This window comes from Akebia trifoliata, chromosome 14 (assembly GCF_017979445.1).
Source record: "Akebia trifoliata isolate Shusen 1 chromosome 14, ASM1797944v1, whole genome shotgun sequence".
NCBI lineage: Eukaryota > Viridiplantae > Streptophyta > Magnoliopsida > Ranunculales > Lardizabalaceae > Akebia > Akebia trifoliata.
Window position 1 is genome coordinate 28,672,477 of NC_141388.1, and position 14,172 is coordinate 28,686,648.

Below are 14,172 nucleotides of genomic sequence, written 5' to 3' on the forward strand. Positions count from 1 at the left end.
AGCTCATAGTGTAACCCAAACAAAGGCGCCATGTTTTGGAAGTGGCCTTGATATTTGGAGGTACCTTCCATATTCTTTACTCCTTTTGATCAAGAGTAGGAGGAAACTCGTTGGTACTATAAAAATTATCAGAGAACTAACACAAGGTTTATCAAGTAAACACGTTAAATATCTAACTCCTTTTATGCATCCATAGATCTAATTTGACTACTATTAAAAAAAACCAAACAATACAATAGAAGAAATTACGTGCACCTTCAGATTTGGTAGACTTCCAAATGTCCAAAGATCAATCTGTGTGTATAAGAATCTTGTAGTAGTTGCCTAAAGGCCAAAAAAATATGCACATAAATATTTTGTACATACCTAAGCCAAGTGACTCAGAAGCGTTGATACCTCAAGGCCTAGCATGTACAACAAACCTTGAATCATATTATGACCGTTCTATGATTTCAGTAAGAAATCTAAAGGGGAAACTCATGCATATAAATATTTTAAGTATTTATGGACATAAGAAATACTTCAAGTGTCTTGTCTAGTTGTGTCCCACTACATGATCAAAAAAAGCAGCAGAGGTGCCTCAATAGAAATCTTTCTTTTTTCCAAAAGTAGTATTGCATTTAGTTCAAACCAACCAAAAAAAACTTCTTAATATAATACTAAGAATGATCGAGGGAGACATTTCCAACTTTTAACAAAATTCATGTCCCAATATGTGCGCTTCCCCCACAAAAGTAAGAATCCAACTTATTTATATTATATAGATAAATATCATGACCCTAAATGATAGAAAAGCAGAAGTAATGCTCCATCCATAATGGCTGCTCCATTGAGCATGGTAGCCATAAGAATATCATGACCCTAAATGATAAAAAAGCAGAATAAAAAATTTTAGAACCACTATAGAGAGAAAACCACAAATATATACACACAAGGCCGTCAATGCAAACTTGCAATTAGTGTCATTGGGAGCAGTAAATGAGGTAACTATGGCACATAAAATATACAAATAAGAATTAGTGCAGAAATTTGTTTTATCACTGGCTGGTCTTCAACTCTACATCTCTATACAAACGTAGTTTACATAAATAAAAATTTTAGTGACCGACTATGTAAACTAAACTTTGTGTGGATTATGTTATGGAATTTTTTTTTATTATTGGTGTAAGCTTTTGTCTGAGTTCAGGGGGGTTTCCTTAGACGACTTCTTCTTTCGGTGGGATCTTGTGTGTAAAGGGTGACCCTCTTGTTAGTTTGGGTTGTCCTTGTTTTTTCTTTCTTTTCTCTTCTCTTTTTCTTATTGCTTTTGTTGTTTCATCTCTTGAGGACTCCTTGTCCTCTTTTCAATAAAAATTTTGCTTATACCAAAAAAAAAAAAAAAAACCTTCAATTGGAATTTGGACAATAATCTGGACAGATAAATTGTGAATTAACAGTTTCGATGTGTCAAAAATGTGACGATTTTGAGTTTTCAGTTCCCCCATTTTTCTAATTGTCTTTTATCAATTCATAATATTATTGGTTGATTATATATTTTGTTAACCTTTTGGTCCACGTGACTCATCCCTCGAAAGTCAATATCTCACCTCAATGGATACCTTATGGCTCACTCACCTTCTGTCCATTAGATCCTTCAACCAGTCAATGGTTTTCATAAAATGTTATCCACTTTCAACTCAAGCAACTAGTTTTCCTGGCCTAACTTCTGTTCTTCAATCTTGCTTCAAGTTATGATCTATGTCCACTAGAAGAAAGTTCATACTGCAGATTTGCAGATCCACAATTCACTGCAGAGGGAAAAAAGAACTCAAACGTGGAGTTAAGAAAATTCACGCTGTTGTGTAATCAAAAGTTAGCTTCCAAAAGAAACTAATGGATCAAAAAACCTAAATTAACACAATCGCTCTCATCCAATATAGACCAGTGGTTATGCCCATATCACAATATTCTAGTTAATATAAACATTGACATTAACGTCTAAAGGCCAATCACCTTACCGGGCAATCTACAAAAGAGACATGTCTAAGTAGCTTCATTCTTGCATTTTCAAATCCTGGAACATCACATGGAGGACTATCTTCTTTTCCACTACCATACGCCCTGTATACAAATTTTAAACATAAATAATGAAAATCCGAGCAACAATGAAAAGATAAGAACCTTAGGTCCTAGAGATCACCATACTTGTAGCACATAGGACGAGGGCATCGCTCATCTTCACGCTTGTATATTTTTGCATTAGCATATCCAAGCTTGATAGTAATGTTACGCTCCAGCTCATTTTTAAATCGAACCGTCTGCAGAAATAACAAACCAGGAAAAGAGTATAATTCCAGATTTATAAAGAAATATATTTTTCAGATATGATTGGACTACCAGTGTTGGACCATCCTATAGGTTACCATATCTTTTGAATATGATCTTGGGAATTAGCTAATAAACAAGAAATTCAATAATTTAATGATATTTATCATTGAATTGTCTACAAACATGAAATTGGCAACGCTAGTAGAAAGGCATAAGGCAATATATCTAGCCTGTAGTAGATGAAACCAAATAGGAATGCAGACAACTGAAAGTATGGGCCACCATGCAAGCATTTTCCTTGTTTGTAAATTTTTGGCATGACTAAATAACTAAAAATGGCAGAAATATTTCCAGGAAAATGTTTGCAGTAGATCAAGTAGAGCCAAAGCATAGTAAAAGAGAAAGGTTATTTTCTACAGATGTTCTCTACCTGTTTACAGCTTCTTGATTCTAAATCTATTTTTTTCTAAGTAGTATAGGAAAACCTGCTAAGGTTTGAGCCTACTCTACTTTACATATTAGATGTTAACCATAAAAATATTTTCGCCAAAATAGAAAGGAAAAAACCTATTACATGTGACCTTCCACATAATCCTTGGCAACCACCTTCCCCAGAATAAAATGCATCTCAGGTTTCAATAAGTGAAACATCGTACAGTTGGATTTGATGCAATATAGGTTCTTGTTATCTTTTTTCCCTTTTCAATGGACAATTATAAGTGAAAATATTTTCAAAAAAATTAAATGAAAGCAAAACAGCATATTAATGGCTTGTTGCAAGCCACATATAAAGGCTTTCTTATCACAAAAAACTCGAGATTGGCTTTAAAAAGTAAAATGGTTTAATACCATTTTTAAATAAAAATGACTTAATGCCATTTTAAACGTCTATTCTTCTTTTGCAATTATTTCAGTTTGGTCCAAGACAACTAACAATCAAAAGAAAGCTTCAATTAACCATCCTGGGCCCAGCATGGTACACTGCAAATGCAAAATTTCCTCAACCTACCTGACTGCCTCTTCTACCATCCGACCAGAGAGGAAGGTTTGGCATCCAAGCCCAACAAAGACCCCCCCCCAATATTTTCTAACTGCATCACATATTGACTTAGACCTAGATTAGGTAAGATGGTACACTTTGTTTTGAAAAAAAATTATAGAAATAATAATTAAAGGAACATATTAGGTTTCTTTCTTTGAAACATAACCTACCAGTCTCCTTAACCTAAGGTCTGTTCACCAAGTCACATAGTTATATTCAGAATAACTAAAACCAATAGTGTATTGTTTTGGCTAATTGACTTCCCCTGTATTTTTTTTAAAGAGGGAAAAGTTAGGGGCCACCAGCTCCATAAAGAAACATTCAAGGATTCTATGCCAAGGCGGCACTAGATGCATTTACAAGGAAAACAATTGAGAAATCAAACATTCAAACCGTTTTTTTTTTTTTTAATAATCAGCATAATCCCAACAGCCCCAGTACCACCACCACGATGCTTAACTAACTCCATAATGATACCATAACAATAATAATAGAAAAGGGACTAAAAACAATTTGAAGACTTTTGCATATATTTAGCACACAAAAGTAAATGAAACAACAACAGCTAATTTCCTCAAAAAGATAGACACAAACTCCTAAACCCAACAAAAAGTAAATGAAACACAATAGCTAAGTTCCTCAAAAGCCCTTAACCCCACAAACAAACCCCTTCCACAAAACCCAAACACAACTATCTTAATTTCCCAAACCATCTCAGGATCTCAAATCACTACAATGGACCCTCTTGGATTGGAAGTCTGAGGTGCTGCAAGGCTGAGCTCCAAATCAGTTTCCATAGTTGATCTCAAATCCTATAGAATGCTTTCTTATAGGATCCTCACGACTGGGAACAACAGTAGACATCTTACCTTTTCCTCTACTTCTACCCATAACAAATTTAGTGAGTTGATAAATGGATTTTTTTAGCTTAGTTCGTTGTCATTTTTTCTTCAATTATTTCCTAAAATTTGTTTATGCAACTATTTTTTTTTTTTGGGTAAAATGGTTGAAGCTTTGTTCAGTTGGAGAGGCTTAGAGCACATCAAAACAAAAACCAAGTCCAAGTTTTAGATCGAAGCTTACCTCTGTGTTTAGAGAGAATCTACAGGAGATCCAAGATGATTTAATCAGAACTAAAACCTTCAATAAAACAACAAAAAATGTTCTTAAAAGATCAAACAAGATATTAAACCTTACATTGACCGGAATTCCATCTAAGAAATCCAAAATCACTAAAATTCAAATCTAGGGATCGAAGACGTACCAAATGCAAGGATTCTCAGCCAAAAACGATAGGTTTCTACCTGAGATCCACAAATCAAAATAGCAATACTAGCTAAACACAACTGATTGACTCCAAACGCAACGATCCCAGCCAAAAATTAGCAAATCAAATCAGATCTAACTAAGAATCGCGTAATAGGGTTCCAAAATCATAAAAAAAATAGATCGAAGAGGAAATTGAAAGAAAACAATATCTTACATGGGAGACAAAGGGTTTTCGACAATCCCAACCTTAAGTTTCGCAGATCTTAGACAAAGAATCGATCGACGGTAAGAAACGAAATGGTTTTCGCTCTGAAATTGATAAATCTTCGTCAATTCTGAGTTCGTCGAGAAGTGACTGGATTTTCGTAGATTTCGAGCGACTTTCCATTTCTCTCGTACTCTTTCCGTCTTTCGTTCTTGTAAGAAGGAGATAATGACCTCTTCAGTTTGGATCAGGTTAAACCGAGTGGATTAAGATATAAAAACGGTCTTTAATATAAAAAATGGTTTTAACCCATTTTTTATTACAAACGGCCAAAGTCCGTTTCACCCTCTTGTTCCAAAATAGACATTTTCTTGTAGTGAAATCTCATAAAAAGTCTACAAAAACTTAGTTAATATCCGAGCATAATTCCAATCTTCTTCGGTGGGAAACCCATCTTTGAGTTCATTACTAAACTGTGATTCTTGTTTTTCCAATCGTTCATGTAGATACGTAGTTTTCGTCATTACGACGACCACATCTACTAAGATCTGGAGTCACCACCATTCATGTTGTAAGTGGGTGTGAATGGTCACTCGATGTACATTTTTCAAAAAATGTCATTTTTGATATGTAGTGACTCACAATGGATAGGGATTGATCAAATCTAGAAATTCGGATAAGCGGCTCGGTTGGAGAAAGGAGAAGGTGTTAGGCACCCCTTTCTCCCCGCCAAGTGGCGGTAAACTCAAATAACTTCGTCATTTTAATTTAAAATAAATAATAAAAAAGTGTCACGTGAGTGCAATTTTACCCTAGATAGGGATTTCTTTAATGACTTGATCATAATATCATTTCATCGATGGAAATGACCCTTATAGACCTTTAGCCTTGGGGTCTATTCATCCTAAATCATCTAAAATAAAATGAAAGGGAGAGGGGATAATAGAAGAGGGAAGAGGAGAGGGTAGAGAGAAGAGGGGGGTATGGAGTCTTGAACTCACCTTGAAGCTTCTCTTCTCTTCTTTATTTCTTCTTCTAGGTCTTCTTGAGTCCTTAGTGAAGTATGAGAGTGAAATTACTTTTTTAAAAATGGTATGAGAGAGTAGTAGAGATAGTAGAGAAAATATATATATATATATTTTTTTCTTAATGAAACTTGGTGACAGAGAATTGATAACAGTGGTTAACCCATTTTGGGAAGAGGAGGGGGTATTTATAGATGTTTGGAGGATGCTTAGGGGTATAATGGGGTGATTGGTTTGAAAGGAGGGATAATGACATAGGTTTTAGGGGTGAAAGGTATGAAATTTAGAATGAAAGTGAGGGTATTTGTGTAATAAGGAAAGTAGGTTGTGTTTTAACCCAAATGGTTTGGATCTTACCTAAATTCATTTGGGTAGAGTGTTTGGTGGGGTGAGATAAGTGATGGTTGATGGAGAGAATGGGGGGGGGGTGTAAGGTATTAGGTGTTTGATTGATGGAAGGGGTAAGGTGTTTAGATTTTGAGGGATTGATAGTGTAAGAGATTGGTTGGTTGGATTTTGAGAGAATAAATGGGGGAATGACATGTGGCATATGTGATGAGAGAGTGTGGTGATGATTGGTTGATTGGTTGATGGTGGTTGTTTGATTAGAGAGAGGGGTATGGGTTAGTTAGTTGATGATGATGGGAGTATGGGTTGAGGTGATTTTATTGGAGTGTTTTAAGGAAAGTGATGGGTGTAGATATGGGTTGTGATGTGGCTGATTGATTATATTAGAGAATGATGATAAGTTAGGGGGTATAGCGTATGGGTTGTGATGTGGGTGGTTGTTGATATTAGAGAATGATGATAAGTTAGAGGGTGTAAGGTATGAGTTGTGATGTGGGTGGTTGTTGATGTTAGAGAATGGAGATAGGTTAGGTTAGGGTAGGGTATGGGTTGAGGTGATTTTGGAGAGAGGTAATGTAGGTTAGATGAATTGTTTAGAGAATGATGATGAGGGTAGGTGATTAGATAAGGGAGGTAAAAGGAGATGATGACATGTGTCATCTTTTGGTGTGAAGATTGTGATTGGTTGATGTGGGTAGTGGTTGATGGATTAGGGTTGTGGGTTGGATAATTGGATATGGATAGTGTGATGTCTTGTGGGCTTTTAGTGTTGGGCTTTGGGTTGTAGGTTATTTTGGATTGGGTAGGGTTTGTTTTGGGTTGGATTTTGAGGGTGGGTAGGTTTTGGGGTTTTGGTGACATGGGATTATTGTTTTAGGTTAGGGGATATGGTAGGAAATTGATTTTTGGAGAATTGAGGGTCCATGGGCTTTGAATGGGCTTAGGGTGTTTGTGAATTTGAAGGCGGAGCGGTAAAGGTAGATGAAGGGTAGGTATCCCAAGTCTCATATTTTTTAATTTTTTAATTTTTTTGCGTTTTTGAAATCATTGATTTAATAAAAAATGCCACGTGTTGGCAAATCGGGCTTTTTGGACCCGTTGGAGAATTTTATCGTGCTTTTGATATTTTTTGGATGCAAACGTGGAGCGGTGAAGTTTGGGGAAGCGTAGGATGGGTCACAACCTTTTTGTAGGTCTCCTAGACCATTGGGAGGTCTTAGGGGCCTTGGTTCAATCAAAATGCCATTTTTCAGTGATTTGGGCCCCAAAAGCCCATTGGCCAATTTCGTTGAAAAATCGATATTTTGAATGGAACGGGGTAGATGGGAACATGTCAGATCTTTCCATGTGGGCCCGTTAGACTCTCAAGGGGTCTTAGAGGCCTTGATTTTAACAAAAGTGCCACATTTCGATGCTTAGGACCTTTGAGGCCCGTTGGCCCAGTTTATTGGAAAATTACTGTTTTTGGGCCCTTTCGAGTGAGGGCCCGTTCAAATTGGGGTGTCTACAACTACCCTTCTTTGCAGGAATTGCGTGCAAAGAATAGACTAAACCCCTATTTATACAGGCCAGATGAAAATTTGCAAAACACGACTTCGAATTACCGGTCGAATTGATGACTTTTGTAGAAAATGGTTACTCAAGCACGGGGTTTGACAGAGTTACCTTATTGATTCCTTGATCTCGATGGCAGGAAGCTCGTGTGAGGCCTTGGATTTGATGAAGATTTAGTGATTTTTGAAATTTGGGTATTTCTCAGTCGTGTTTTAACAAATCGAGATTGAGTGCAACTTGAAAGGATTTTGAAATTTTTCTGATTTTTCTGACTTTTTGATTTTTTTATTATTATTATTTTGAGTTTTCCCTTTTATTTATTTGACTGATTCGTGCTTGAGGCATGGATAGCATTTGATTCGATTTCATTCGTGTCTAAGACACGGATAGAATTTATGTTTCTTTCATCCATATTCTAGGCACGGATCCAACCAAACTTTCTTCATCCGTGTTTGTGATATGGATAGTCCAAACTTTGCTTCATCCGTACTAGTGACACGGACCAGTACGAATTTCAAACGATAAAGCCTTCGTGCCCCTTCATTTTCAGTTCTTTCGGTTTTCCTTCTTCTTCCTTGCAATTTCTCTCCCTTCTCTTCATATTCCTCTCATTTTTGTTGATTTAGGCCTTTGTCGTTGATCGTTGGAGGATTTGGACTGCTTAGGTGTTCGTGAAAGCAACTTAAAGCTGTGAGGAGTTTGACTTTGCCGTGAGTTTTCCTTTTTTATTTTTGATCTTTTCTTCCTTGTTTAATTCATATAGAAACATTCACTTTGCTTTAAACTTGGCCACTTCTTTTTGCCATTTTTGTTGATTTGTTCATACAATTCTTTGAGCACTTTATCTATTTTGAACCAACGTTATCGGTTATTGCCATCTTGCCTTGTTTGATTCTCTTTCATTATTTGATTGGATATGGATTTTTGTTTTGTCTTTGTGGATGGTTTGGTTGATTTAGGAAGAATGGTGGGGGTGGATTTGGGTGAAAATTTTCCTAGGATGTTTGGGTATTTGGGGGTGTGTTTTTGGTGATTAATGGGATGTGGTTGGGGTGACATGTGGTTGAGGTGACATGGATGGGATGATTGGGTGTCTTTGGAAGAAAATTGATCGGGTTGGGTGAACAAATTATCTGGTTTTGAATTTGTACGGTGGGACCCAGGGAATGATTGGTTTAGAATTTGCGAGTTATTTTTAAGCCATGGGAATCTAGGGTAGTTTTGGGATTGTTTTGGACTGAGGATGGGATATGGTTTGGGGATGGTTAGGGTGAAGGACTCGGGTGGTATATTGGGACTGATTTTGGGTAAGAGGTGAGGGGTGTGAAAATTTTTGGGATGGCTTTGGCAAAGCATCGGGGATAGTTCAACCCTTTTAAGAATGGTCTTTAAGGGTGTTTTTAGAGAAGGGTGATTGTTTTTCGAGGATATTTTTAGAAATTAGGGAGTGGTAGAAGGGTTGCTGAGTTTAGGGGCCGTTTTTGGAGTGAGATTGGATCGTTGGGAGTTATTTTAGGGTGAGTACCCATAATCTGTACTACAATAATTACATTTAACCCTTTCTACCTTGCCTCATCTATCAATTTTTATTTTGACAAAATGATCCCAAACATCAGATTTTAGTCTACGAGGCTTCTTTCGAATAGGACTTACATCTACTTTTAAGGTTGTAGTGCCACTACCAATTATAAAATTATGAGCAACAACTGGTTCAAAACATAAGTTGGAACGTTCGCGTCTTTGATACTTGACATCTAACAAAAATAATAAACCTTTAGTCTGATCTTATACATCAGTCTACCAATGCATACAAAATTACTGGAATTTATTTTAAAAAATAAAAATTACATGGATATTTCAAGTAGGGGGTGATCGATAGAGAAATTGTTATAATTCAAAAATCCGTAATTAATGAAAAGGGAAAGAAAATGTTATTTAATAATAAGACCAATAGCCACAATACCATATAAAGGAAAACATAACGTTAAAGCAATTCAATAGTATATTACATTTAAGGAGTTTGTACTTTGATATGTGATGAGATGCATATCAAAGCAATTATATAGAGTATTACATTTAAAGAGTTAGTACTTTGATGTTAGTTTCTCATGGCTTTGGTGTATTTATTTCTGTTTATGAAAAAGAAAAAAAAAACAATTAAAAAATATAACTAAGAAGCAACCAATTATAAGAATAGAGAAAGAAGCATTGAGTGTATTGGAGTTGGGTGAAATTTTACACTAGTCAAAATAACTTTTGATATATATTTTTTTAGCAAAAAATGTTTTTTATTTTAAAGAAAATTGTCTCTTAAGGTTGATTGAAAACCACTCAGTAGTGGCTTTTAAATGTTTAGAATGATTCTCTACCAACTAAGTAGCTAAGTTATGCTCCCATTTTGGTTGAAGTTCTAAATTGTAGTAATATTTTAAATCACATTTTTATATTGATTTTACGGAATCCAAGTACAGCAGATGATCTTAGGATTCGTATCCAGCCTCCCAATTTAGTTTGTTGGACGCTATTCATTCGTGAATCGCGAAATGTGTTTGAACATTAGAAAGAGTCCAATTGAATTCCACCTCTTCAAAGTAGTCTCGGGCTTTTGGTCTCTTTAATGTTTATTCCTTAAAGAGAATGGAGATTAGAGAATTCCACCTCTCCATTTCTCTGGTTCATCGAAAATATAAAATTACAAATTTCTGTTCTGAAATTTCTATTCTAAAATTTATACTCGAATAGAAAGGAACATCAGAAATGTCTATTCTATTCCACATCTCCATTTCTCTGGTTCGTCGAAAATATAAAATTAAAATTTTCTATTTTGAAATTTCTATTCTAAAATTTATGTTTGAATAGAAAGGAACATCAGAAATTTCTATTCTATTCCACCTATCCATTTATCTGGTTCGTTAAAAATATAAAATTAAAAATTTCTGTTCTGAAATTTCTATTCTAAATTTTCTATTCGAATAGAAAGGAACATCAGAAATTTCTATTCTATTCCATTCCAGTTACAGAGAATCTCACACACATAAGATACCCTATGTAAAAAATCTTTTGACGAATTATGAATTAGGGTCAACATGATTTTCTAGATGAGAAATTACAATAGGGTTTTTAAATATGTCAATTTTTAGTATGTTTTTAACTCTTTATTGTTTATTTGGCTAAATCAGTTAAGAAAGAAATTCGCATTGCAGATTATTTTGTGAACCGAGCGAAACTCTTCGTTTTCGAGACAAACCAGAACGACGACAGCTAGGTTTTTAGAAAGAGAGAGTTACTTATGTTTTCCGACGAGGTGGCGAGGTGAGGTGAGCGAGGGAGACGAACGAGAATGAGAACGATGGCGGCTAGGTTTTCGATTTTCAGACTTCTTCTAAGTTCTACTCGAAGAAGAAAAGAGAAATAAAGAAAACAAAAATTTTATTTTTAAATAATTAAATACATATATATATATATAAGGGCGGTTCAAGAGACATATGTAAAAACAATGGTTTTTCAAAATATGGGTTAGAGGTTTTGGATTGAGCTAATTTTTGGCAAAGATGGTCATTATGATGAGAAGATCATCCTCACAAAAGATTAGCTCAATCTGAAATTTCTAAATCCATCAAAAGTGATTTACAAATTATTGAAAAAAATTGACAAAAAATCGATGGTCCACATTCTAAATCACTTGTAATGGGGTTAGAAGTTTCAGATTGGACTGATTTTTTTTTCAAATGATCTTCCCATCATAGAGATCATCCTCACAAAAAATCAACTCAATCCGAAACTTCAAACCTATATTTTGAAAATTTATTAATGTTACATTGTTTTTACATATGTCCCTTGATATATATATATATTTATGTTCGGATGTCAGATTGGTTCAGTTCTGTTATATCCTTAATTCGGAACCGAACCAAATCAACCTAATTTTTTTTTGATCCATACTCGAACTGTGAGTGTGTTCAATCTAAACCAATCCAATCCAAAAGCTTCAGATTGGTTCGGTTCTTGGATTTACCCAATCCAATGTGCACTCCTACTATCTACACCAGCTTGCTCAACAGATAGGATCCATATCCAATAAATCCAATACAAGTATTACAGGACAAACATTAACAATGCCTATAAAAGTAAAAAACCCTTTTCATTTACAAAAATGACTACTTCCTGTAGAAACCATATCTTCCTTTTTAAAAGAAACAACAAAAGAATCCAAGGAAATTTGAAAATAAATGTTCTAACATACCACAAGAAGAAAAAAAAAAGAGGAGAGAAAAATTTTCTGATACATCTTCAACAAGTTCAATAGAAAATATTGAATCTCAATTTTTAATAGACAATCAAGAAAAACAATGGTTATTCAAAATATGGGTTAGAGGTTTTGGATTGAGCTAATTTTTGGCAAAGATGGTCACTATGATGAGAAGATCATCCTCACAAAAAATTAGCTCAATCTGAAATTTCTAAATCCATCAAAAGTGATTTACAAATTATTGAAAAAAATTAACAAAAAATCGATGGTCCACATTCTAAATCACTTGTAATGGGGTTAGAAGTTTCAGATTGGACTGATATTTTTTTTCAGATGATCTTCCCATCATAGAGATCATCCTCACAAAAAATCAGCTCAATCCGAAACTTCAAACCTATATTTTGAAAATTTATTAATGTTACATTGTTTTTACATATGTTTTTTCATATGTCCCTTGATATATATATATATATATATATATATATATATATATATATATATATGTTCGGATTTCAGATTGGTTCAGTTCTGTTATATCCTTAATCTGGAACCGAACCAAATCAACCGAATTTTTTTTTATCCGTACTCGAACTGTGAGTGTGTTCAATCTGAACCAATCCAATCCAAAAGCTTCAGATTGGTTCGGTTCTTGGATTTACCCAATCCAATGTGCACTCCTACTATCTACACCAGCTTGCCCAACAAATATGATCCATATCCAATAAATCCAATACAAATATTACAGGACAAACATTAACAATGCCTATAAAAGTAAAAAACCCTTTTCATTTACAAAAATGACTACTTCCTGTAGAAACCATATCTTCCTTTTTTAAAAAAAACAACAAAAGAATCCAAGGAAATTTGAAAATAAATGTTCTAACATACCACAAGAAGAAAAAAAAAAGAGGAGAGAAAAATTTTCTGATACATCTTCAACAAGTTCAATAGAAAATATTGAATCTCAATTTTTAACAGACAATCAAGAAAATCTTTAAATAAATAAAATCAAAAGATCTAAATACCCAGAACAAATTATTATAATAAAACAAAGGATTATTATAGAATACCAACAATTGTTGATTTTTAATTTGAAGAACGAATAAATCCAACTAAACATTACAACGACAACAAAATATAGATGGACAAATAGATTATCAAATCATGAATATAATTTTCCAAATGATAGTATTCGAAAATGCTTGTACTCGATATAATCTATTTGAAAAAAACATATGAAAAACAGCTGCTGGTAGTTTTACTAGGCAACTATATGGATTGTGGCATAATGTGTTAACTAAGAAAAATAGAAATAACATCATAAAACATGTCAAACTAAAAAAAGATGAAAAATCAGAATTAGATAACCAAGGAAGAGAACAACCAGACGGATTCATAACTCTGAATCAACCATCTTTCTCTATTTCAATGGAAGGTTAGATGAAATGGGACAAAAAAATAGAGAAATTTTAATGAGTCTAAAATGTCAGACTTTAACAAATTTCAGATGGTATAAAGACGTGTATTTATCAAAATTATACTTTTTAAATTTTGGATGCAATAATGTATTCTAAAAAAGAAATATTTATATCTGGATTACCAAAATTATTTGCAGAAAAAGCAAGCAAAAGTTTAAAAGGAAATGAAGATAGCATAAACTACTATCAATATTCATTTGGGATGCTTATACAAAGAATCAATATGATAGGATTAAAACTTTGTTCAGAATTAAAATTTTAAAAACAAATAGAAAAACAAAAATCTCGTAAAGAATTAGGAGATTTTTGTTATCAATTTGGAAAAGAAATGTCTAGAGCACCGTAAAAAAAAAAAAGTAGAAGACCTAAACAACCTAATAAGTTTAAAAGAATTCCAATAAATGATTCTCCAAGATTTTAAAGAAAATTTTCAAAACGAAATAAAGATTTAAATTCTAAAGTAAAAAAAAAAAAAAAGAATCAAAACAAATAATTTGTTACAAATGTGAAAACCTGGTTACACAACAAACAAATATCATCTAAAAAAAATTAAGAAAAAGGTAAATGAATTACATATGTCCTCATCTGATTAGTTAATTTTAGCATATGAGTTATGTTATAGGCAATAATATTATTTATGGATTTTATTACATTTATAATGAGGATTTATTTTCGTTTTCTTCATTATCTTAATG

General features: G+C 33.8%; 1 long non-coding RNA gene across 2 annotated transcripts; it reads right to left on the reverse strand.

Moving 5' to 3' along the window:
- Positions 1–795: 795 nt before the first annotated feature.
- LOC147386672 (uncharacterized) lies at positions 796–4,631 on the reverse strand. Of its 2 annotated transcripts, XR_015172152.1 has the most exons (4): positions 4,614–4,631; positions 4,433–4,489; positions 1,998–2,297; positions 796–861 (listed from the first exon to the last, which is right to left on the reverse strand). It is a non-coding gene; the product is annotated as an uncharacterized LOC147386672 (long non-coding RNA). The 2 variants fall into 2 exon arrangements; XR_015172151.1 differs by lacking the exon at positions 4,614–4,631 and having other exon boundaries at positions 4,433–4,601.
- Positions 4,632–14,172: the final 9,541 nt, after the last annotated feature.